This window comes from Rousettus aegyptiacus, unplaced genomic scaffold (genome assembly GCF_014176215.1).
Source record: "Rousettus aegyptiacus isolate mRouAeg1 unplaced genomic scaffold, mRouAeg1.p scaffold_m13_p_3, whole genome shotgun sequence".
Classification (NCBI taxonomy): Eukaryota; Metazoa; Chordata; class Mammalia; order Chiroptera; family Pteropodidae; genus Rousettus; species Rousettus aegyptiacus.
This window is the reverse complement of record NW_023416306.1, coordinates 40,743,494-40,766,406: the sequence shown is the minus strand read 5'-3', so window position 1 is coordinate 40,766,406 and position 22,913 is coordinate 40,743,494. Positions and strand designations below refer to the sequence as shown.

At 34.9% G+C, this 22,913-nt stretch overlaps 1 long non-coding RNA gene across 1 annotated transcript in view; it reads left to right on the top strand.

Moving 5' to 3' along the window:
- Positions 1-5,512: 5,512 nt before the first annotated feature.
- The window catches only part of LOC107501190, a 105,850-nt gene continuing 88,449 nt past the window's right edge, over positions 5,513-22,913 (top strand). Inside the window, exon 1 of the long non-coding RNA XR_001594701.2 lies at positions 5,513-5,596. This is a non-coding gene — a long non-coding RNA (uncharacterized LOC107501190). The remainder of the gene's footprint in view (positions 5,597-22,913) is intronic.

Here is a 22,913-nt window from a genome sequence, read left to right as displayed (position 1 = left end):
TAAAGTTTACAAAAATTGATTTCAAAAAAGAATAACAATCATTTTATAGCTCACAAATATAGAAGTTTCTTTTGTATTCCAGAATTTGCTCATGGCAGAGTATGTTGAAGCTAGTGCAGCTGTGCCTGTGTTTCTATATGTTTGAAGCTTATTATCTGCATATGTAAGAATATAGTTAAAATTTTTAAAATAAGTAAAGCTAAAATGGAAATAAGAACGGGAAAGAGGAAATTTAGAAAGATCATGAAAACTCCACTCTTTAGGAGGGCTAAGTTATTTTAATAAAGAATGAAATAATAAACATTTAAAAAACAATAGGAGTAAATGACTCTCTGAGAGAATAATTCATGACAGTGGCAAATCAGTTTTCCTGAATGCTTGATCCACTATAGATCTCTGAGTTACTAGAATTATATCTCACTGTAAGGCTATTGAGAACTTGAAAATGGGGATTTAAATAAAGAAATATAAATTAGGGGAGGGGCAGGGAGGAAGATAAGCTGCTCTCCTAGAGATGGATATTTCCACTACTTAAAAATATTTCTGTTTAAAAAATACTTATATGTTACATTTCTCATTTTATGTATTTTCAATATAGACAACAAATTTCAGAAATGTAATTCATGCATTCAGTAAGAGTCACCTCTCCTATGTTCTTATTTTTGATTAAGAATATATTCTTTTTTACTAAATATAAGAGAAATCTCCATATCTTGGTTGCTCCAGTCTGTGACCACAAAGAAGGCAATATTTCAATTAATATTGACATTATAATGAGTTAAAGAGCTTATCTGCCAGTGTAGCTGGGAGTCCAGTATCTTTTTCCTAGGTTTATTTTCCATCTTCTAAGGACCCCTAGAGTGATTTGTTGATCACTACTTGTTGCATGCCAATGGTTTTGGTAACGAATTTCCATGTGTGTGGGGTGGGAAGGTGGCAGGAATTCCCACACCAAGCAATTCTTCAATACCAGCTGCATACCCTACCTGGAGATAGTGTCAGGCCCCACAGTTTAAGAGCTCAGTATTTCAAAACTGCCCCATTCCCACCCAAACTTCAGACATCAGCTGCAAATTCAGGTTGTCACTTGTACTTCGTGACCAGCAGGCTGTAGATCAGAGGTTCCCAAGACCTCCCTCCCTTGGTCTGATTAACTTGTAGATTAACTCACAGAACTCTGAGAAACATTTTACTTACTAGATTACTGGTTTATTATAAAAGTATATAGCTCAGGAATAGCCAGAAGAGATGCACAGGGCAAGGTATGGGATGAGCTCATGAAGCTCCCATTCCCTTTCCGAGGCATCACTCTCCCCACATTTCCATGTGTTCACCATCTCTGGACGCTCTCCAAATCCTGTCCTTTTGCTTTTTTTTTTAATGGAGGCTTCATTAGATAGCCATGATTGACTAAATCATCGGCCATTGGCATTAGAATAGGTTTGGCATGGAATAAGCAAGGACAGCATGACTCTATTGTCATGAAGGAAGGAGGGAATGTTAAGAAGAGTTGGAGAAGCAGGTAGAGGCCAAGGTTTCTAGGTCTTTGCAAAGAGATCACAAGTTTGAGTTTTATTCAAATAAGAAGCCACTGGAGGATTTTACGCAGCAAAGTTATTTGTATTTTAAAATGATCGCCCTGGCTGCTGTGTGAGGCGTGGACTATAGGTAGGAAGTATGGAAGCAAGGAGATGAGTTTAAAAGCTTTTATATTATCCCAAGTGAAAGAACATGGCAGTTTGGAATAGTGATGCACAAGTAGAGATGTAGATACTATTTGAAAATAAAGCTTTTCAAAAATGACATTTTACCACATTAAATGTGTTTCTTAGGTGGTGTATACTATTGACATAATATATGCAAAATACAAGGATATTGAAATAGAATTCCAGTGCTATAGCTTTCAAGGAGACACTAGACCTAGGAATAGTGACATGGATATGACAATGAAGATTGAGAGCCTAGCATTTTTTCATCCAATTAATATTTAGAGAAAAAAGCAAGTTTTTGGGTTTTTTTTTCTTCCATTATCAGTTTAATAGTCATAACACCTTGGTTAGAGCTAAGGAGGAATTCCCATTAATAGCATAGGAGCAAAAAAGGAAAAACAGCAAATAATTAAGCCAATTTTCACCTTAAAATTTTCTGGAAGACTTTTGATATGGAGAGATTATTACTTACACATCTAGAATATATGATATGTGTCAACCTACTTGTAATCTTTTGTCTCAGCTGAGATGTTTTTTTTCTGGCTAATGTTGCCCCATGGATCCTGTTCCACCTGTCAGATGGAAGTAGATTTGTGCTATATCTTCTAATCTGAATTTAAATAAACTGGTATACTTCAGGGAATAACATTATAAACTTCCCCCAGCTTTCTGTAGAACAGGGAAGGTTCCCTATCACATTTAGCAGCAGTCTTTTACTAGTTTTTCTCAGGATATAAAGGGAAACTGATTTCTAATGCAGAGTATGTGTTAGAAATGCAGATTAAATATTATTTTGGATCAAAGTCATAGGTTGTTCTAAAACAGCAGTTAGTTCCATTGACCCATCAATTTGTACATATTTTGAGAAATCCATTTATTCAATTCATTTATTTAAGAAACCACAAACTTCCTTCCAAAGATTATTAAACTGGTAGCTACCAAGGAAAATAAACCAACATATGCATGGTTTATGCTCCAAATCCTCAAATATTTATATTTCTTTCTTTGGAGAGAAACTGGGATATCAAGTGTTTGTTTTTATACCTTCTAAACGTAGAAAAAATTGACAGTTATTTTCTCTCTGGTAGAGTCACATTTTACAGTGAATTTCAATTAATCAAATTAACTAGACAAGAAACCAAATGACTAACATTTATTGAATTCCTACTTTGTGCTAGGTATATTCACATATATCTTTTTAAAAATATTGTTTAACTTTACCCTTTAAAATAAAATGATGTCACACCTAAAGGAAAGTTGCAAGAATAGTACAGAGACTCCCAAATACTCTTTACCCATTACCTAATTTACCAAATTTGCTTTATAATTTCTCTTTCTTATATAGTAATATTATTTTTTGAACCAGTTGAAAGTGCATTGCATGCCTGATATTCCTTTAGCCTTTAATAGTTTAACCTTCAACAGTTAACATTCAATTTTTTTTTGAAAATAGGCATATTCTTTTATATATCCATACTGTAGTCATCATATTTGGGAAATCTACATTGATACAGTATTTTAATCAAATCGATAGTCCATATTCCTTTTTTTAAAAAATCAGTGGTCCTATTATGTCTTTCATAGCATCTTAGTTTCTTCAGCCCAGAATGTAGTATTAGTTTTGCCTGCTGAGCCTCTTCCATCTCCTTATCAGGAACAGTTCTTCAGTCTTGTTTTATTTTGTCTTTCATGACTTTGACATATTTTAAAAATATAGAAAGTTATTTCATAGACCTCTCCTCAGTTATTTTAAAAATATTTCCTCCTGATTTGGTTTAGGTCTTTATTCCTACTTAGAAGACCACAAAAGCCCATGTGTTCTTATTAGGCCGTCACATACTTAATGCACAGTATGTCCATCTGCCCTTCTAAAGAGATGCATTTTGAATACCCAGCTGAAATATTGCTTGTTTTTTTCCATTGTAAAATCAGTGTTTTTCCCCCTTGAAAAGAAAAGCAATCTCCTGGGAGACACTTAGCACCATGTATATATAATGATCTTCATCAAGGTCCACCCACCCCAGTAGATTTAGTATCCATTGATAATTCCCACCTGAAACAATCTTGACTCTTATGGTGACAAAATAATGACTTGACAATTCAGGCACTTTTCTCCACACTTGTCCATTGCCATTTCATTGTAAGGAAGAGCTCTACCTTTACCACTAAGTATATTTTTTATTATCAGTATGGACTCATGGATTCCTGTTTTATTCAGTGGGTTATAATCCATCACTACCCTTAATTTTTCTGCTCAAATTTTTCTAGATTTGCCTGTGGGGGCCTCTTTAGGTTAGTACCTGTGGAGTTCTTTTTATGTGTATGTGTGTATAATGTTTTGCTTGTTTTTTGAGGTACTTTACTTTTAAGTTTAAAATAATTTTACAGGAAGTTTGCAAAGATAACACACCACCACCACTACCACCACCACTATCACTATCACTGTACTAATTTTCCAGGGCTGCAATAATCAAATACTGAGGGGGATACTATTGTTCCATGACATCTAGTGGCTGCCTGAAGCCACAAATAGTACTAAACTTTATAGACACTATTGTTTTTTCTAGACATCTGTACCTTTTAACTTAAAAGAAGACTACTTCTTTTTGGTTTATCCAACTTGCCAGGATCACTACTCTTGTGCTTTGGGCCATTATTAAGTAAAATAAGGGTTACCTGAACACAAACACTTCAGTACCATGACAGTTGATGTAATAACCGAGATGGCTATTAAGTAGTGTATACAACATGGATATACTGGACGAAGGGATGATGCATACCTGGAAAGAATAGAGCGGGACAGTGTGAGATTGCATCACAATACTCATAATGACATGCAATTTGAAACATAAAGTGTTTATTTCTGAATTTTTTTAATTGAACATTTTCAGACCATGGTTAACTGAGTAACTGAAACTTTGGAAAGCAAAACCACAAGTAAAGAGGGACTACTGTATCTCAGACTGGGTAGGTTAAATAACAAATTTATCGTCTCATAGTTCTGAAAGCTAGAAATCTAAACTAAAGGTGTTGGCAGGGTTGGTTCCTTCTGAGGACTGGGGGAAGGATCTGTTATGGGCTTTCTCCTGGGCTCACAGATGGCCACCTTCTCTCCATGTCTCCTTCCATTGTCTTCCCTTTATACATGTCTCTGTGTCTAAATTTCTTCTTCTTATAAGGATACCTGACATATTGGATTAAGACTCATCCTAAGGACCTCATTTTAACTTGATTACCTCTGTAAACATTCTATCACCAAGCAAAATCGCATTCTGAGGTACTAGGAAATAGAACTTCAATATAAGAATTTTGGGAGTACACAATTTAACTAATAACAACTACTCTTGTAGGTAACCACTACGATTTATTTCTCTTTAATCTTCCTCTTGATTTCTGCAAAAAGTAAGCAGAATTATAAAATTTTCCTATTTCCTCTCCTTTAAAAATATTCTCTACTTTGTTTTTTTTTACTTAACAGTATAACCTAAAAAACTTCATAAAACAATACTAAATATTTTCCTCATTCTTTTTTTTACAGTTACATAGATATTAATGTGTAAATTTGTCATCATTTATTCAACTCATCTCCTGTTTGAAAATTTAGGTACTTTCCAATATTTTGCAATTGCAAATAATATTGCAATTAATAATCACACACATATGTATTTTGATACTATTTGAGGTGTATCATCACAGTAAATTCCAAGAAATAGCATTGCTGGGTTAAAAGGTAAATGCATATGTAGTTGTGTTGATATTGACAAATTCTCTCCATTTGTGTTATTTTTATTTCTGTTAACACATGAAAGTACTTGCTATTCACAACCTCTCCAATAGAATACATTGTCAATATTTTCAATTTTTGCCAATCTGGTGGGTGAGAAATGGTATGTAAGTATAGTTTGAATTTGAAATTCCCTTATTATGAGTGAAACTGAATATCTTTTTACATGTTTAAAAGCTACTTTAATGTCTGTACTTGTCTTTTGATCATATTTATGTGATTTTTGGTCTTTTCTGCTGGTTTAATTTAATTTTTATATATTTGGGGTATCATTTTTTATTATATATATTTCAAATATTTTCTCTAAATTTGTCATTTTTTAAAAATTTTGCTTGTAATATTTTCTTTTGGCCTCATACTAAAAAATTATGTAGTTAAATTTGTCAGTCTCTTATTACATCTGCATTTTGAGTCATGATAGCCTTTTCCTACACCAATATTATAGAGGAATCCACTAATGTTTTCTTCTATTAGCAGAGGTTTATTTTACATATAGATATTAGATTGAACTTTATTACTATATATTTGCATATGATGTGAGAAATGAGTCTAATTTAAAATTTTATCTTTTTCAAATGACTATTCTGTTGTCCCAACATCATTTTTAAAAGTCTGGGTTTGCCCTATATGAGCTGTCATCTTAACCATACACAAAGTTGATGTTGAGTCTATTTCTAAACTTTCTTTCCTGTTCCTTTAGTCTGGCCATCTCTCCATGTACCATGACACTGCTTTAATTATAGTGAATTTATAATATTTTAGTATCTGGTAGGGCTAGTCACTTCTTATAGCTCTTCTTTTACAGCATTTTCCTAGTTATACTATAGCATATTTATTTTTCAACAGGAACTTAATTATTAAGCTATCAGCAGTAGAAAGCAAATAGGATCTTGCTATATAATTCAGAAAGAATTGATGTCTTGATGATGTTGGGATGTCTAAAGAGAACAAGGTGGGAGGAAGGATGTTTTAGTTTTCTTTACATAGATTTTGAATGTTATTTGTTAAGTTTATTTTTTAAATTTAAATTTTTATTGTTTATTTTTAAGTTCATTTTTTGCTATTGTTAATTCAATTTTTTCCATTAGTTTTTCTATTAGTTATTATTTGTGTATGTGCAAACTATTAATTTTTTATGTTAATTTTATATCTTGCTTTTATTGAATTAGTTTTATCATTGATTCTCTAGAATTTTCTGCAAATATAATTTATTTTCTGTTATATCTCTAATTGTTTTCTCTTGTCCAGTTACATTAACTAATAATTATAATATCATGTTAAATAGTATCATGAAGTTAGTGTGCATTCTCACCTTGTCCTGATGTTAGCAGGAATGCTTTTGTTGTCTTCCTATTAAGTAATATCCTTAATTTAGGTTTTATATGCATTATATATGTGGGTGGATGGACGGATGGATGGATGGATGGATGGATGGATAGATAGATAGATAGATAGATAGATAGATAGATAGATAGATAGATACATAGATGAGATATGTGTATATATGTGTGTGTGTGTGTGTGTGTGTGTGTGTGTGTACATATATACATTATTTAAATATTGAGCTTAGTATTTGTCTTCAAGATATGAGGTTTTCTTCAGTTGCTTCTTGGAACACTGCCTTCTCTGGCCTCAGTGCCCATACTTAATGTTGCTATATATGACTGCTTTTCAAAGTTTAATATAAATTGGCAAAAATGTGAAGGATGAAAATGGCTAAGGCTTTTCATGTGTATGTCCCCAAGTATTTACTTTATTACTTTGAAATTTTCTCTACTTCCTTATCTCCATTTATTTCAGATATAGATCACCCTCAAACCGCTTTTACTTTCCTGTTTGAAAGGTTTTTAAGCTATTTCTGTTTTTATCTTTTACATCCGATCTTGGCTATCTTTCAGGAATTCCTTCCTCTTCTTTGTTTTCCTGAATAGCTGTAGATTTATTTTGTCATTTAAAAATACTCTTCTTGTCATTTCATGGAATGTTAGTGAGGAGGAAGGATTCACCTGTCATTTGATTTAATGTCCTGTTTAAACATTTGATGTAGGCTGATTAATTCATCCCCATTTGCCCAGGACTTTGTTGGGTATAGCACTAAAAGTCCCACGTCCCAGAAAACCCTTTATTCTCTGGAAATAGGAATGATTGGTCACCCTACTTCCATGATATCATTGGAAAGTTATTCTAACTTACTTTCTATATCTACCTGCCAGCTTCAATAGTATCTTCTCCCATATACTCACGAAAGGACTGTCAGATAACCAATGTGTTAAGAATGGTTTTCTGTTTTGGTGGGGGAGGAAGAATGAAAAAATGTAGAGTATAGGTATCTAAGATGATTAATATATTGGAATTTCAAGGCAGCTATGACAGAGTTATTGCCATTGGGCAATTTAGGCAGTAAGACATCTTCAATTTCCTTTCTCATTAAAGTACTGAGGAAAAAAGTAAGGTTCATTGCTGCCTCAACCTACCCCGATATATATCATACCCTCTACTTGGGTGTTTTATTAGTTGGCTTTGGGTCCATGATGTTACCATGTAATGTATCAAGGCATATATTTCTTTTACAGGTATTAAATCAAGAGTCTTACAACATTTTATATGTATGAAACTTATAGCACCAAGAGAAGAATTGCATACAGATAATCGTTTTTCATCTTGAATCCATTAAAACATTAAAAAAGTTGCATTATTCTAGGTCATAGAGTAATTCACAAAAGCAAGGACAACATTGCTACCAACATGCAAATCAGGAATTAACGCTTTCCTATTCAGTATTTATTTTTCTCTGCAGAATTGGATTAATGGTCTAAATGGCCACCAAACTTCTAGACCAATCATAATTTAAATATTCTATTGCATTGTCTGTATAATTTCCATTGGCCAGCCCCATGTTTTGGGGTGAAAATATGGATATTGTGACTAATTGAAATGCCAAAGTATGGGTGATAAAATTGTGAATCATGCGAAGTGTGTTGGAAGTGAGTTCCTACTTCACTTCCATATCATCCTTACCAGTTGCCTAGCCTTTGTCATAGCCATCCCTTTTTTTCCCTTCCAGTGTGAGTTCTTATTGATGCAAGCCGCTATCATTGTCAGATAAGACTTAAAACTACCCTGCAGTTCTTGCAAATAATAATGGTTTTGAAAAGTAAAAAACAAATAAATAGGCAAAACAAACATTAGGATTTCTGGGTTCTACCAGAAAACACATGAATTATGTAGCTGTTGTACTATAGACACTGCATCCAGGGCTGCTATTTATAGGTGTGCTGCTTGTAGACTATGATCAATTTGGGGTGTTCGGTGAAGTATTTCCAGGTTGAGGAAACTGAAACATGGTCAAAATGAAAGAGTTTATCAAATCAGAGAGCAATGTTAGGAGAGTCAAGAACTGGCCTGGGTAAGGTGCAAACACCGGTCGGAAGATGGTTCTGGGCTTGGCATATATGAAAGTGAAATACTGGGGAATGTATCAGGTGATACTTCTAGGCTAAGGTCACAGCTCAAATTATAGTTTGTTAGTTCTTCTCATAATATGGTACTGAAATTAAAGAGTTTATTTGCCTTTTATCTTGTGCCACTTAATGTAAAGGAAAGTTTTGGTCATCTGAAAATATCACTTGGGATTTTTATTTTATCTGTCTAATTCGATTTACTATGTAGTTTGGTGTAAACTACATATGCTACTTTCTTTTAATTTCTCCAATTGATAATGCTATCTTTTCTGCTTTTCTCACCAAAATATAAAATGATCATTGAAATGACAAGTTATAATAAAAAGTTTTAGAGTGGATAGTATAATAATAAGTTTCAGTGGAAATTGTTAAGTGCTTAAGGTACTAGCAAGTTAACAATTGAGCTTATGCTTACAGATCAATCCCTGTAGATATGAAAAAATTGATCAGAAGTGAAAATATATCCAACAAAGACATGTAAGATGAAAATTAATATATAGGCAAAAAAGATAAATAATAGGAAACTCTTGAAGAAATTACTATGTGCCAGGCACTGTTCTAAGCACTTATAGTGACAGGTTTAAAAATATCATTTAGCGAAACATTAAAAATTCAATTCAAAGAAGGATGGATAATATAATCAAATTATTCAATAACATAAGGCTACATAGCTAAGAAGGAAGACTCTCAGAGCACAACTGCATTTTGTGAGACCTGAATATTTATGGAGCACCATCTTTGTAGGGAGTGAGACAGAAAGGCAAGTAAGTTAATACCAAGCGATCAGTGCTGCGATAGACTATATAAGAGGGCAAAGCAGGGGAAGTGACTAATTCTACACATGGAGAAGGAGGGGAAAGCCTTACAGAGGAAATGACATCTGAGAGGACAGTGAATAAATAGGGGGCTTTTTAGTCCTCTACCTCCCCAAATTTTATATAAAGAAACTAAGGAAATGGAATATTTAAGGGACATTTCTTTAAAATACAAGTATTTTGAAACCAATTTCCCCTGAAGCACATGTCCAAATCAAATGACATTCTCTATTATCTCTATAAGACATGCTGACTGATGTCCATTCTATGCTGAGGGTTTGGCTAATCTCTATGAGCCTGCATACTTTTGCCTGCATCAGTTAAGTCACGTGCTTATTAAAGTCAGTTCACTTTGTTTTTAAACTTCATGTGGCAATTGTACTTAGCAAATGATTTAATATGATTAAATATTTATACCAGTTGTACTTATGTAATTAGGACTTTAATTAAATATTAAATAAATCAATGAAATGTAATTTTAAAGAAAGAAAAGTAATTATTCCTTTTAAAACACAATCGAATGCTTTCAAAAGATTCCATAAAGGCTAGTCACAAAGCAAAAATATTCTGATGAATTATGTGTGGACAACCACTATAAAAATTTTTGTAGGGATTATAAAACTAGAAGGATTCTGAACTTAGACTGTACCAAAATTGTGTGTTCCTAAGTATTTTCATTAAAGTGCCTTGCATCACTTCAACAAAATTGATACAAGTGTGTAAATTGTATATTTGAAATAGTAAATTATGCCTTACGAGTATGATTTATAGGAGAAAGATCTGGAACTCCATTCAGAATTGCCATACTAAAAGGAAAGACCATGACCCTATATTAGCTGGTTACTAATGAGTGCTGATTTATATACTTTAAGTTCAAAGTAAGAAGTTTATAGTATTTATGTATTTTTTATAATTTCCCATTTGAAACTTTTTTTATTACCCATCTAAATTGTCCCAACTATACTTGAAAAGAGACCCCATATGGTACCATGAAAACCACTTATTTTTTCTTGTTAACCACAGTTGGCGCATTTGAGTGAATCATGACAAATATGAATACTAACTAGTATAGGAGGGTGTGTGTATGTTTGTGTCTGTAAGAATTTATGATTAAGAAATCTGCTGAAAATAATTGTTTTTATTGTTATTGTATTCAAGTCTTACTCTTTTAACATCAACTTTTTAAAAGTTACTTTTGGTTTGTCAATAATGCTGCTAGAGTTCATAAAGGTAGGGGCTGACTTCATGGGTCTATGACCTGTTTAATCTCACAAAGCTCAGAAGGGCCCTGAATTTGGTTTAAAGCTTTGCTATCACCATCTTGAAATGGAGAAAAAAGTATGATAAGTACTTGACAACTCATTTAGGGCCAGAAGAAATGAAAACCATGAATAAGCTCTGAGGCCAGAGGCTCAAAACTTTCTAGAAATTGAAAGGAAAAAGGTAACTCTTATCCTTCCGGAGTCCCTTCTTCAGAGAGTCAGGACAGCAATTAATAGGTTGATAAATTATCCTATGACAAATGTAAATTATTTAAAGCAGGTTAAGGTAGATAAGAAATGCCTACAGAAAAATACAACCACCTTCTGTTACTGTCAACCTAAACCCTAAACCTCATGCCATGCTGAAGAATGGCCACGTCCCCTAAACTGCATGATAATCAAGTACCAGAAGTCCCTCAACTTCCTTTAGTGGTCCTAAAGAAACCCAAATTTGTTCCCATGGCCACAAGAAAATAACAGGTGTTTTTTGGCTCAGGTTTCTAGGGCTAATGGAATTTCTAGATGAAAATTCTCAAAGGTCATGTTAGCAGATAGAAATGAAGGGATCCTGGGTGGTGAAGGATATGCAAAGCCCCTCTCAACCTCCCTCCACACACTTGGCCATGCTTTAGAAATCAGAGCAGGCATTCAGGTAAAGAAGTTGACCATTCCTTCTCAGGCCCAACTCCAGGGATAATCCAAACCTTAATCCAAATCAACAGACAGACTGAACACACTATTTTCCAATTAGGAGAGACAAATGTTACTCAGAAGGATAAACATTGTTGATTACGAAAAAGCAAAGACTATCCCCATCAGAAGATGCACTTTTGTGAGAATTAATGGAGTTGCTGAAATTGGATGGAAACATTTAAGCAAAATTTTCTTCTCGGGAGGTGTTAGAAGAGAACTTTCTGATTGACAATAAAGCACACATCCTCAAAGATGGAGGTGATGTCCTGAGGTTCTTGGCAAGGCTCCCTGGAGGTCAACATAGAGTGGATAGCAAGCCACAGCAATGTTCAGCATAAGAGCCATCATTGATGCATGTGCCTAGCCTCTTGCCACAGGGATTCTTGAGTATCATTTATTTGCCCCTTGAGAATTTATTCCTTGAGTCTTTCCTTGAGTGACTCACTCAGTCACTTCCCTCCTTCTCAGTGGTAGCACCAGCACCTTCACTAGGCAGTATTTAGAGCCATTTGTTACATTATTTTTTGGACCCCTGTCCAGGCCATGCCTGAGATCCTTCCATGTGGCTTTCTTTGATGAAACTTTGCTGTGTGCCTCGCAAGGAAGCTTCCTGGGCAACTTAATTCAGTCTCCCCTAGATCTTTGCTGCTCTGGCCCTTAAACTCAGATGGCTTTCAGGGCCATGTCTGCTCTTTGGCGGAATATTCCTGATAATTCACACTGACGACGCAAAAGGTCCACTTGGGTCTTGTGGTCCAGGCCTCACCAGTGTGAGCCTCTTTTAAAGGTGGGTACCTCCACATGATGCTTGCAGCAACTCCCCTGAGAGAGGCCTCTGGTGAGTGGATGATACAAACAAGTTCTTACAGGAGGAGGCAATGGGAGGGAAGGTTGAATAGTCCATGCCTGGGACTGCAGGGACAGAATTGGCTAGCCATCTGGGCCTAGCTGCAGAGGGGTACCCAGGACAGGGCTCAGTAGGATTGGAATCTGGTCTAAGTTAAAATGGAATCTGTTTGAGGTAGAGCAGAGAAGGTTGGGATATAGATGACAGTCTGGTGAATTGGTGATTCATGGGGTGGTTTAACTTATGTGGGAGATTGTTAGGTATGGAGATTGAGTCAGGGACCAAATGAGGTTTGGTTTGGTAGTAAGATCCATGCCTGAGTGTGCTTTGAGTCTAGAACGGGAATGTCAGTTATTTCCTGGTCCACATTATGCACAATCACGATGCAAGACATACAATAGACAATAAGAAATATCTGAACAAACCAATGAGATGAAATTTTGAACTCATAAAAATGATCTAGGGCAGCAAAAGATTAGTGGCTTAAGATACTTTTTTGGGGGACCATTACATAACAATAAATTCTAGTTCCATATATATATATTTTTTCATTTTCTAAATAGTGCTATTAAAATTTCTTTTAAGTACCAATCCCTTTATATTGTTCTCTCTACCACCCCTGTCCTTCATCTATTTAATTCTGCCCCAGGATCTGCCACCTCAAATAACATTTTTTAAAATCAGGTTCCTAAGTATTTTCCCGAGTTTTTAATGTAAAAGTAAGCAAATTCAAATGTATTTTCTTATCCTTTCCTCCTTTTCTAGGAAGAATGCCATATTATAGTTATTAATTTGCATTCTACTTTTTCTACTTGATAATAGATATTAGAAATATTTTCTTATCATTTGTGTCCTCATTCTTTTTTACCAAGCTGCACAACATCACAGTATTGATGGACATTTGTATTTTTCCCTTATCTTTTGTATTACAGTGACACAGTGAATAACTTTGCGTATACTTCATGTCACATGGTTGAAAGTTTATTTGTAGAATAAATTCTCATAAATGGAATTACTGACTGAAAGGGTACATACATTTATAATTTTCATGGTTATTGCTAAAAGCCCTCCATATGGGTTGTGTGAATTTATATTCACACCAGAAATATATAAGTGCCAGCCTTGCCAACAGAGTATGTCATCAAACATTTAAAATTTTTGCCAGTCCAAGAGGTAAAAAATTGTGTATGGCTGTATGTAATTGCTATATATCAGTGTCTTTCTCCCTCTCCCTCTTCCCCACACACATCTGTTTACTAAAACTTTCTGTTAAGTGAATTAGTGAAAGAAGTTACTGACCTGTGATAATATACTGTCTTGCTCATTCAGGGCAAAAGAAATGTCTAATTGTGTAAATGTCACTCTTTGGTGACAGGGGGGAAAATGACGTCATCCACCCAGACCTGAGCATAGTGTCCTATGAATCCAGGAAGAAATAAAATACACATCTGGTAGTGGGAACTACTGGAAAGTACCAGGTTGTAAATTGCTGAGAAAGAACAATCTCCAGTACTCAGTTCCGCAACCCTGCCCAGATGCTTTGATGATAAATGTCTGATGTGAATCTGTTTCTATCAACAGAGCCATACATTGTAAGGTTAGGTCAATCAATGTCATCAAGAAAGAGAGTCAGTGCAATAAGATAAACCAGACTGGGTTGTATGTTTTCAGATTGTGAGCATAATTTGCATCTGTAATTTTATTCAGCAACTCCCAGATGGAGTATAAAGAGATTTCCATTTTTGTTTCTCTTGTCATAGTTCATTCTTGTGGGTAAATTAGCCTTTCAAAAAGTTTCCTTGACTATTTTGGTCCATCAACACTATATTTGGCTTACTAATGTATAAGAAACTGCTGACATTTTACAAATGACACCTTCATTTAATTACCTTCTACTTTCTACTGAATCCCACTACTCTAAACAAAGGAGTGCTTGTAATTTAAAATTAAATTAAGCAGCTTCCTACAGTAATCCTAGTTCCAAGTTCCCAAAGGCATTCAAGCTCTATTGAAATTATAATAGCTGACCTGTATTGAGCAATTACTAAGTATGAGGCTATTTACTCATATAAAATTATTAATCCTCATAGTAATATTATGCGATAGGTGTGGTTATCATCTCCATTTTAAAATGGGAATCTAAAGACTCATTAGGTTAAATGTCTTGCCCAGTATCTCATCCTAGATGAACAGAGTCTGGTTTCGAATTCAGATAGTTATGCTCCAGAAGCCGGAAAGTTAAAAAGAGAGAGGGAAAGAGAGAGAGATCACGCGCGCATATTTCTTTAGGTCAAGTAACGGCTTGATTTCATCCAGGGTTTATTTAGTTGACTTAAATCTATCCCTACCTCCAATTTAATTATTATAAAGGCACTAAAGTAAATATAGTATTGAAAATTTTACCTTTAATCCAAATACCACAAAACATTTTTTTACCACTTTTCTATATCTTCTTTTAGCTTTAAATACATACATATTTTATGTGACTGTAATTATACCAATCACAGTAACTTTATATTATACTTTTTCAATTAATAGTGAATCATAAATATTTTCTATGCTATAACATAGTATTAAGAATTATTACTAACGATTTTATATTTTATGCAGTTAACCTACTAAATTGATCTAATTATTACACTATCATCTGATTCATAAAGCCATTTAAATTCTTCTACAGTTATAGGTAATACAGCAATAAATATTTTAATGCATGTAGCTTTAATTTGAACTATTTTGAACTATTATGCCTCAATTTGAACTATATTTATAGGATAAATTTCTAGAAGTGGGTAAAAAAGCATAAACGACAACAGCAATTGCTGCTGTCATGGCAGTGAATGAGCCTGCCATTTTTCCCACAACCTCACCAAGCAATGTCAGTGAACTATTTTAATGTAGCTGGGTTAATTTAGCAGATTATAATGCTATCTGAGTTTGAGTTATTTATTTCACCGTTAAGTTCAAGTGAGATTCATTTTAGAAATAACAAGGCATACATTAAATAAATAAATAAATAAATAAATAAATAAATAAATAAATCTAGCTTTTATCATTCAGCTTACCATCTCCCCCCACCCTCCCCAACACCTAAGCTAGGTCCTAAGAGTCCTAAATTGGATCAGGGAGAAAACAGTTTTCTTAACTTTCTGCTGTTGTTAGTAAGTGATGTATTATGTTCTGACCTGGGTAACTTTAGCTCTTAAAGGGCCGAGGCAATGTTTTCATTGCCAGGATCTCAATGCACATTTTAACAGGCACTCTCTATTAAAAGGAATGAAGGGAGTGGGTGAGAACACGGTACAAAGATGAAACTAGAAACTCATTCTAATAATAAGAAAAGATGCAAACACAACTCCAAATTGGCATCAAAGTGAAAAATCTACACTTTCCTCCATGAAAAACCATCTACATTGATTGTTTTTCTTGTGCCATTAAAGGTCAGAATGAAAAATACTTCACCTTTTAAGATTGTCCCATAAATAGGCTAGTTTTTGCTGAGAGTGAAGATTTTCTCTTACAGCTCTAATGTCTTATTCATCTCCTCCCTTCTGCAAAACAAACAGCTTAGAGTTTATGAACAAGCCCACTATAAAGTAAAGGCCACAGGGAGCCTTGCACTATAATTTATAGGGACTAAATGCTTTGATACATGCTCCTTAGACTATAGGAATTATTGTATAAAGCTGATGGTTTTGTCAGTTTCCTCAACACAACACATTCCTGAATTCCCTTCTTTATAGGGCATAAATAAGATGTAAAATGATACTACTGAACATTGCAAGATGCATTCAGGGATTGGATTACATGAGAGGAGATGAACAGATGAAATCTGTATCAATGATCATTTTTCTTCTTCACATATCAAAGACATTTCCAGAGCAGTCACTGTGGTGTGCAATGCCATATTTTTTGTAATTAATGCGTGAAGCATAAGGCCTAAAGGGAGTTCTTGGGCCTCTGAGTGCTTTGAGAACCTTATGTGCCATAACTCACTGCCTTAAATTTTCACAGACCTTTTACATTTCAAAAATAATATGTATGGTAGGGTCAAGAGTGATTTTTTTTTTCCTTTATGAATTCTTGTTTATAGGTTGTAGTTTTTTAGAGTAGAGTTAGCCCAGAAGAGCTTCTGCAGTAATAAAAGGTGATTTTATTGAAAGCCTACTTTATTGCTACTGAACACAATGCATTTATTATCTACATTTATTTTCTCTGAGGAAAACCGCAGAGCAAAAAGGAAATCTTTGCAAATCTTTGCATTCCAGAAATATACTTTGGTATGCTGATAGCACCATGGATAGCACATTCACATCCATAAAGAAGTTTGAACTCTACAACTGCCTAGTTAGGGTAGGCATATTAATTTCCTTTTGTAAATGAAGATGATATCCTTCGGTAATGCAACAGCATCATTCAGTTAATAGTAGGAAGGACTTTAGATTCACAGTCCTTTGCTCTTGCAGCTGCTGGACCTTTGCTCCACTGGGAATAAAAAGGCATCTGAGATTACAGACCAAGTTTGGGATGCAGGGTTAGGTCCCATTCCTCTCCACGTTTCACGCATGATTGTCTTGAAGCAGGATATGGATCCAGGGTCAACTTTTGAAAACTTCAGTCTATACTTTGCAGACAGTTCTAGATCATTCTAAATTGTTCTAGTTTCTTCTTTTACTCACATTGGAATAGCAGGAAGCAATAAAGCCTGCAGACTAAATTCATGGGCAAGTTTTAAATACTGTTTTTGCATAACTAAAAGCAGGTGGCCAAATGTGTAATATTATAGTCAATGAAAATTTTGCAATTCCTAGGAAAAGTTTTAAAGACAAAAGAGCCAAGAAAGATTTGAATTTGCTTAGATCCTTGCTGGCTTAAGTTCTTAGATTTGTGTAAAAAGAGCATACTTTGAAAGCTCATTCTAATATTCTACCCATAGAACAGAATTTACCATAGCCCAGATTCTTTTTGGATCTGAGTAAAGAGATTTATTTGCTAAGTTGTCAAGTAGACTCCATTATAAGGAGATTTTCTGGAAATTAGCCATTTTTCGCTCTTTCTGCCCTTCTCCCACACTTAATAGTATCATAATAAAATTTCTATGTGTATAAATAAGACAAGAAGTTCAGAAATTTTTCTGAAATATTTTGTTCATTATTCTTTACATAAGTGTACCACAAAGGTCATGGGAAAATTTAAAAGACAGTAATTTATTGCATATTACCCAACCTCAGTGTATAGTATCTCACCTGTTTTCGTGGATCTCCTTTTCGTCTTCACACTGCTGAGTAAGGTGAAGGACAAAAGTATGCCATTAGAGAAAACTTATGTTGGCAATTAGCAGTGGTGAGAAAGAAAATGTCCATGGGAGAAGTAAAGTGCAGTAACACTTAACAACTAGCAGCAACTTCTGGCAATATGATACTAATTAAACCTTTAAGGTCCTGTCTTACACAACTGTTCTGTCCAGGCAAATGAAGAGGGAAATTTTAGGTGATTATATGGATAATGTAAAAAGTCTCTTCTGCTCCTGCTTTCTTCCTTCAGGAAAAAGAAAAGGAGAGAGAGAGAGAAAGGTCGGTTTCTAACTTTTTCTTTCCACAGTGATCCATATTGCTTGAGTGTCGTGTGTGTGTGTGTGTGTGTGTTCTCACATAAACAGAGCATATCTAGTCTTATTGCTGCTATGATAGTAGGTGTAGGATGGATAGTCTATACATTTGTAATGGCCAAGCTGAACATGTCATATACAAGCCTTCTGGTTATTACACTGTTTCCCTACTAATATTGGATAAAGGGAGTCTGTGGCGATATGCTCAATCAGCAGTGCATTCTAGAGTTGTAGCTGGAGCAGTTTTAGTCCCCCTCACCCCATACACCGAACAGTGTTTAAGACAACAGTGCCTCCTTCAAAGATGGTGATTCTGAAGGATTGATGTGTGAATAAAAGTCAGTTGATTTTTCCAATTATTTTGAATACATAAGTGTAAACAGAGTTTACAGCTTCCTCACTACTTAAGTTTTTAGAGGCTTAGCAGTATAACTGACAGCTCTGGAATATTTTGAGAAGTTAAAAAAATACCTTTGTATTTCAACAAAAAAAGGAAGAAGGGCTCTATCTTCAGGACATATGGAAATACATATAGTAGTTAGAGTACCGGATTTATTTCATGTGAGTGAGGATATTGTTTTTTCTTGTTTTGACCTATTTTTAAACTGCTGTGGAACATGCATATTTAAGGACTTTGACTTAATGTCTCATTAATCATATTACATTATACATGACTGATTGGCAATCTTGAATAATAATCAAAGTAGACATATCCAGAATACCAGGGAGAAGCTTTCTAACCCAGGCTAATACTTCTTAGAGCTTTTTTGTGGACTAGAAAGGCAGCAGAAATGAAGGGAAAAAATCAAGATAAGTAGGATCAATGAAGAAGCATCAGTAGGGTAATGGCATATTCAAAGATTCATGATGTGCATCCTTCGCAAAAATTTCAGTGTAACAGAAATTAACATAGGGTGCTTTACCCTTGAAAAGGCACTGTGGAAGATGTGGGAAAAGCTCCCTTAGCTTCTCTCTATGTACATGGATCATTGTAACCTACCACTAGACAATGTGGTTGACTTGAAAATTCAAGTTAAACATCCATGAGAGATTTTTAGGTATTAGAACTTTCGAGGACCCATAAGCAGTAATGGAATCTGATCCTTGGCAATTTGTTTACTCTGAATAACTCTGTGAATATAGACCAATATGGTTTGACCTATGCTGGTGTCCACACTATGAAGCATTTGGGATGGCTTTTCATGATTAACAAAGCATATTCTCTTGCGTGTGAAAATTATGTACTCACATGAAATAACAGCCAAATGGGGCTATTAAAATAACCTGGGGTTATTTTGTTAATAGTTGAAGAAGTGTTCAATGTCCTCTCATTGCACAGCTTTTTTGGTAAGTCGTGCTTGAGCTTTTGCTCTATTCTAGGAGATTCAGCATCTACTGTCCTAGCCAGTGGCAAAGGTAAGGATAGACAGTCTGTCCAAGAACAGTATTGTCTGTGCTTACCTCATGGAAAAAGAACACATAATACTACTGAGCACCTAGTGTGTTCTAGGGACTGGAGATAAAATGTAAAGCAAAAGAGACATTGTCTTTTCCCTTCGCATATCTTATAATCTGGGCATGGCACTCGGAATGGAAGCTTCATCCACTACTGAAAGCAGGTTTCCTCCTGTATGTGCAAGGTACCAGGGGCTTAAAGTAGTTTTCCTACCTCCTTAATAAGACATTTTAGAGCCCGATCATGAGTATTCTTCATACTCACTTTCTCTGAACTCTGGTTCCTGAATATGATCTCCATTTATACTTCTCAGAATGGTCTCCAGACCAGTAGAATTAGCATCACTTGGAAACTTAGGCATGCCAATTTTAGAGCCCTATCCAGACTTACTGAATCAGAAACATTGGGGTTGCATAAGGCAATATGTGTTATTATAGGCCTTGTAGGTGATTCTGAAGCACACTAAAGTTTGAGGAACACTGTTCTAGAGGGGTGCTTCTCAAAATTATGGGGCATGCAAAACTCCTGGGGATCTTGTTAAAATGCATACTTAGTCAATAAGAGGGCTTTCGGCTAGGGGCATTTCTAACACGCTCCTAGGTGATGCCAATGCTGTTGGCCTGGGTACCACACTTTGGATAGCAAGAATTTGGGTATCCTGTACATATCGTGATATGTACAGTTTGGAGAATTTTAACCTCTGGTAAATGTCTTCCTTAAGAAAGAAGTGTTAATATTTCTCTGGGTACCCATAGACCCATTGAAATTTCTTTCTATTACATCATTTGCCATATTTTACTTCTCTTTCTTCCACACTGGTTTATCAACTTCTTGAGAGCAGGAAGAATGTCGGTATTTGCAGCAACTTTAAGTGCCTGGCATATAGAAGGCCCTTGATACTGGGTGATATAGCAAGATTCTTATATCTATATCTAGCTATATCCATATAGCTTGTCAACAAGAGATGTATTAAAACTCCTTGCAAGTAACTTCTGTGTTATTTATTTGGACATGGTCTGACAGTTGGTTCCTGCTAGTTTATGAGGCTGAAAATTTTTAAGCAGAGCCAAAGTAAGATGAACTTTTTGTCTTAAATGGCTATGTGTCTAGTGGAAGGTGAAAGTGAAATAAAGCTGATTTTGGTCTGGCTCCTGAGGAACTGTGGCTAAGGAGTGTTTGTAGCTTTCCTTTTTGATGAGAGATTGGTAATCCCCAGAAGAAAATTTGTTTCTTATATTCAGGGTTCAGCATTCGACCATTTTTTTCCCATTTTATTTTATATTTAATTAAATTTATTGGGGGTGACATTGGTTAATCAAATTATATAGAGTTCAAGTGTACAATTCAGTAATATGTCATATGTATATTATATTTTGTGTTCACCACCCAAAGTTACATCTCCTTTTGTCACCATATATTTGACCCTCTTTACCCTTATCTACCTCCTCCACTCTCTGGTTCCCTCTAGTCCATATCCATGAGTTTCTGTGTTGTTCATTTGATGCTTTCAGTTTTATATCCCACATATGAGTGAAATCATATGGTTCTCAGCTTTTTCTGCCTGATTTATTCACTTAGCAGATCATATCAAGGTCCATCCATGTTGTCACAAATGGCAATATTTCATCTCTTTTTATGGCTGAGTAATATTGCATTGTATATATGTACCAAAGCTTCTTTAGCCAATCATCTATTGTAGGACACTTCAGTTGCTTCCATGTCCTGGATGCTGTGAATAATACTGCTATGAACATCGATGTGCAAATATCTTTTCAAATATGGGTTTTCAAGTCTTCAGGTTAAGTACCCAGTAGAGGGATTGCTGGATCATATGATAATTTTATTCTTAATTTTTTGAGGAATCTCCATACTGTTTTCCATAGTGGCTGTACCAATTTACATTCTCATTAGCAGTGTATGGTGAGAGGTTCCTTTTTCCCCACAACCTTTCTAACACTTGTGATTACCTGTCCTATTGATGATAGTCATTCTAACGGGTGTTAGGTGGTAGCTCATTGTGGTTTTGATTTGCATTTCCCTCATAGCTAGTAAAATTGAGCATCTTTTCATATGTCTATTGGCCATTCGTATGTCTTCTTGGGAGAAGTATCTGTTCAGGTCCTTTGCCTGTTTTTTAAATGGATTATTTTGTTGTTGTTGAGTTATGTGAGTTCTTTATATATTTTGGATATTAGTTTTCTATCAGAGGTATTTTTTACAAATATCTTTTCCCATTCACTTTGTTGCCTCTTTATCTCATTGATGGTTTCTTTTGCTGTGCAGAAGCTTTTTAGTTTGATGTAGTCCCACTCATTTATTTTTGCTTTTACTTCCTTTGCCTTTGAGGTTAAATCCAAGGTCCAGGAGTTTAGTACCTGTTTTCTTCTATGCAATTTATTGTTTTAGGTCTTATATTTAGGTATTCGATTCATTTTGAGTTAATTTTGGTTTCATTCTTTTGCATGTGGCTTTCCAATTTCCCAGCACCATTTATTGAAGAGGCTTTCCTTTCTCCATGGTATGTGTTTAGCTCTTTTCTTGAAAATTATTTGCTCATGTATATGAGGGTTACTTTCTGGACCCTCAGTTCTGTTCCACTGGTCTGTGCATCTCTTTTTCTGCCAATACCATGTCGTTTTGATTATTGTTGCTCTGTAGTATAATTTGAAGTCAGACAGAGTGATACGTCCAGCCTTGTTCTTTTTTCTCAGGAATGCTTTGGCAATTTGGGGTTTCAAATGATTCTATGCAAATTTGATGATTTTTTCGGTTCTATTTAATTTAAAAATGTCATTGGGATTTTGATGAAGATTGCATTAAATCTGTATATTGCTTTGGGTAATAAGGCCGCTTTTACTCTGTTGATTCTTCAGTATTCTCTCTTGAAAAGATTACAGTACTCTCATTTTATCCATGATAGAAGCTAGAATTTTTCTCTCCGTCTCTTCCGCTTATTATGGTCAGTATTATGGATTATCTCTTTTTAAGCCTGTTTCACTTTAGTAAATTCTTGATAAGGATAAAAATTTGTGCCTAGCCTGTGAAAAGATCCAATATTGTATTCTAAAAAGCCCTGGCTAGTAAGATCACCTCTCTATTGTACCATCTCTCTTGTGTGCTCAGAGGGATTCTCTCTAATGGTGTGAGGATTAACATCATTGAGGAAATGGCACTGAGACAAGGCTAGAAATATGTGGTAATATCCAACTGAAGTTCATCCAAAAGAAAACCTACTGGAGGGATTGTGCCACCTTTCCTTGTAGAAAGCAAGTTCCATG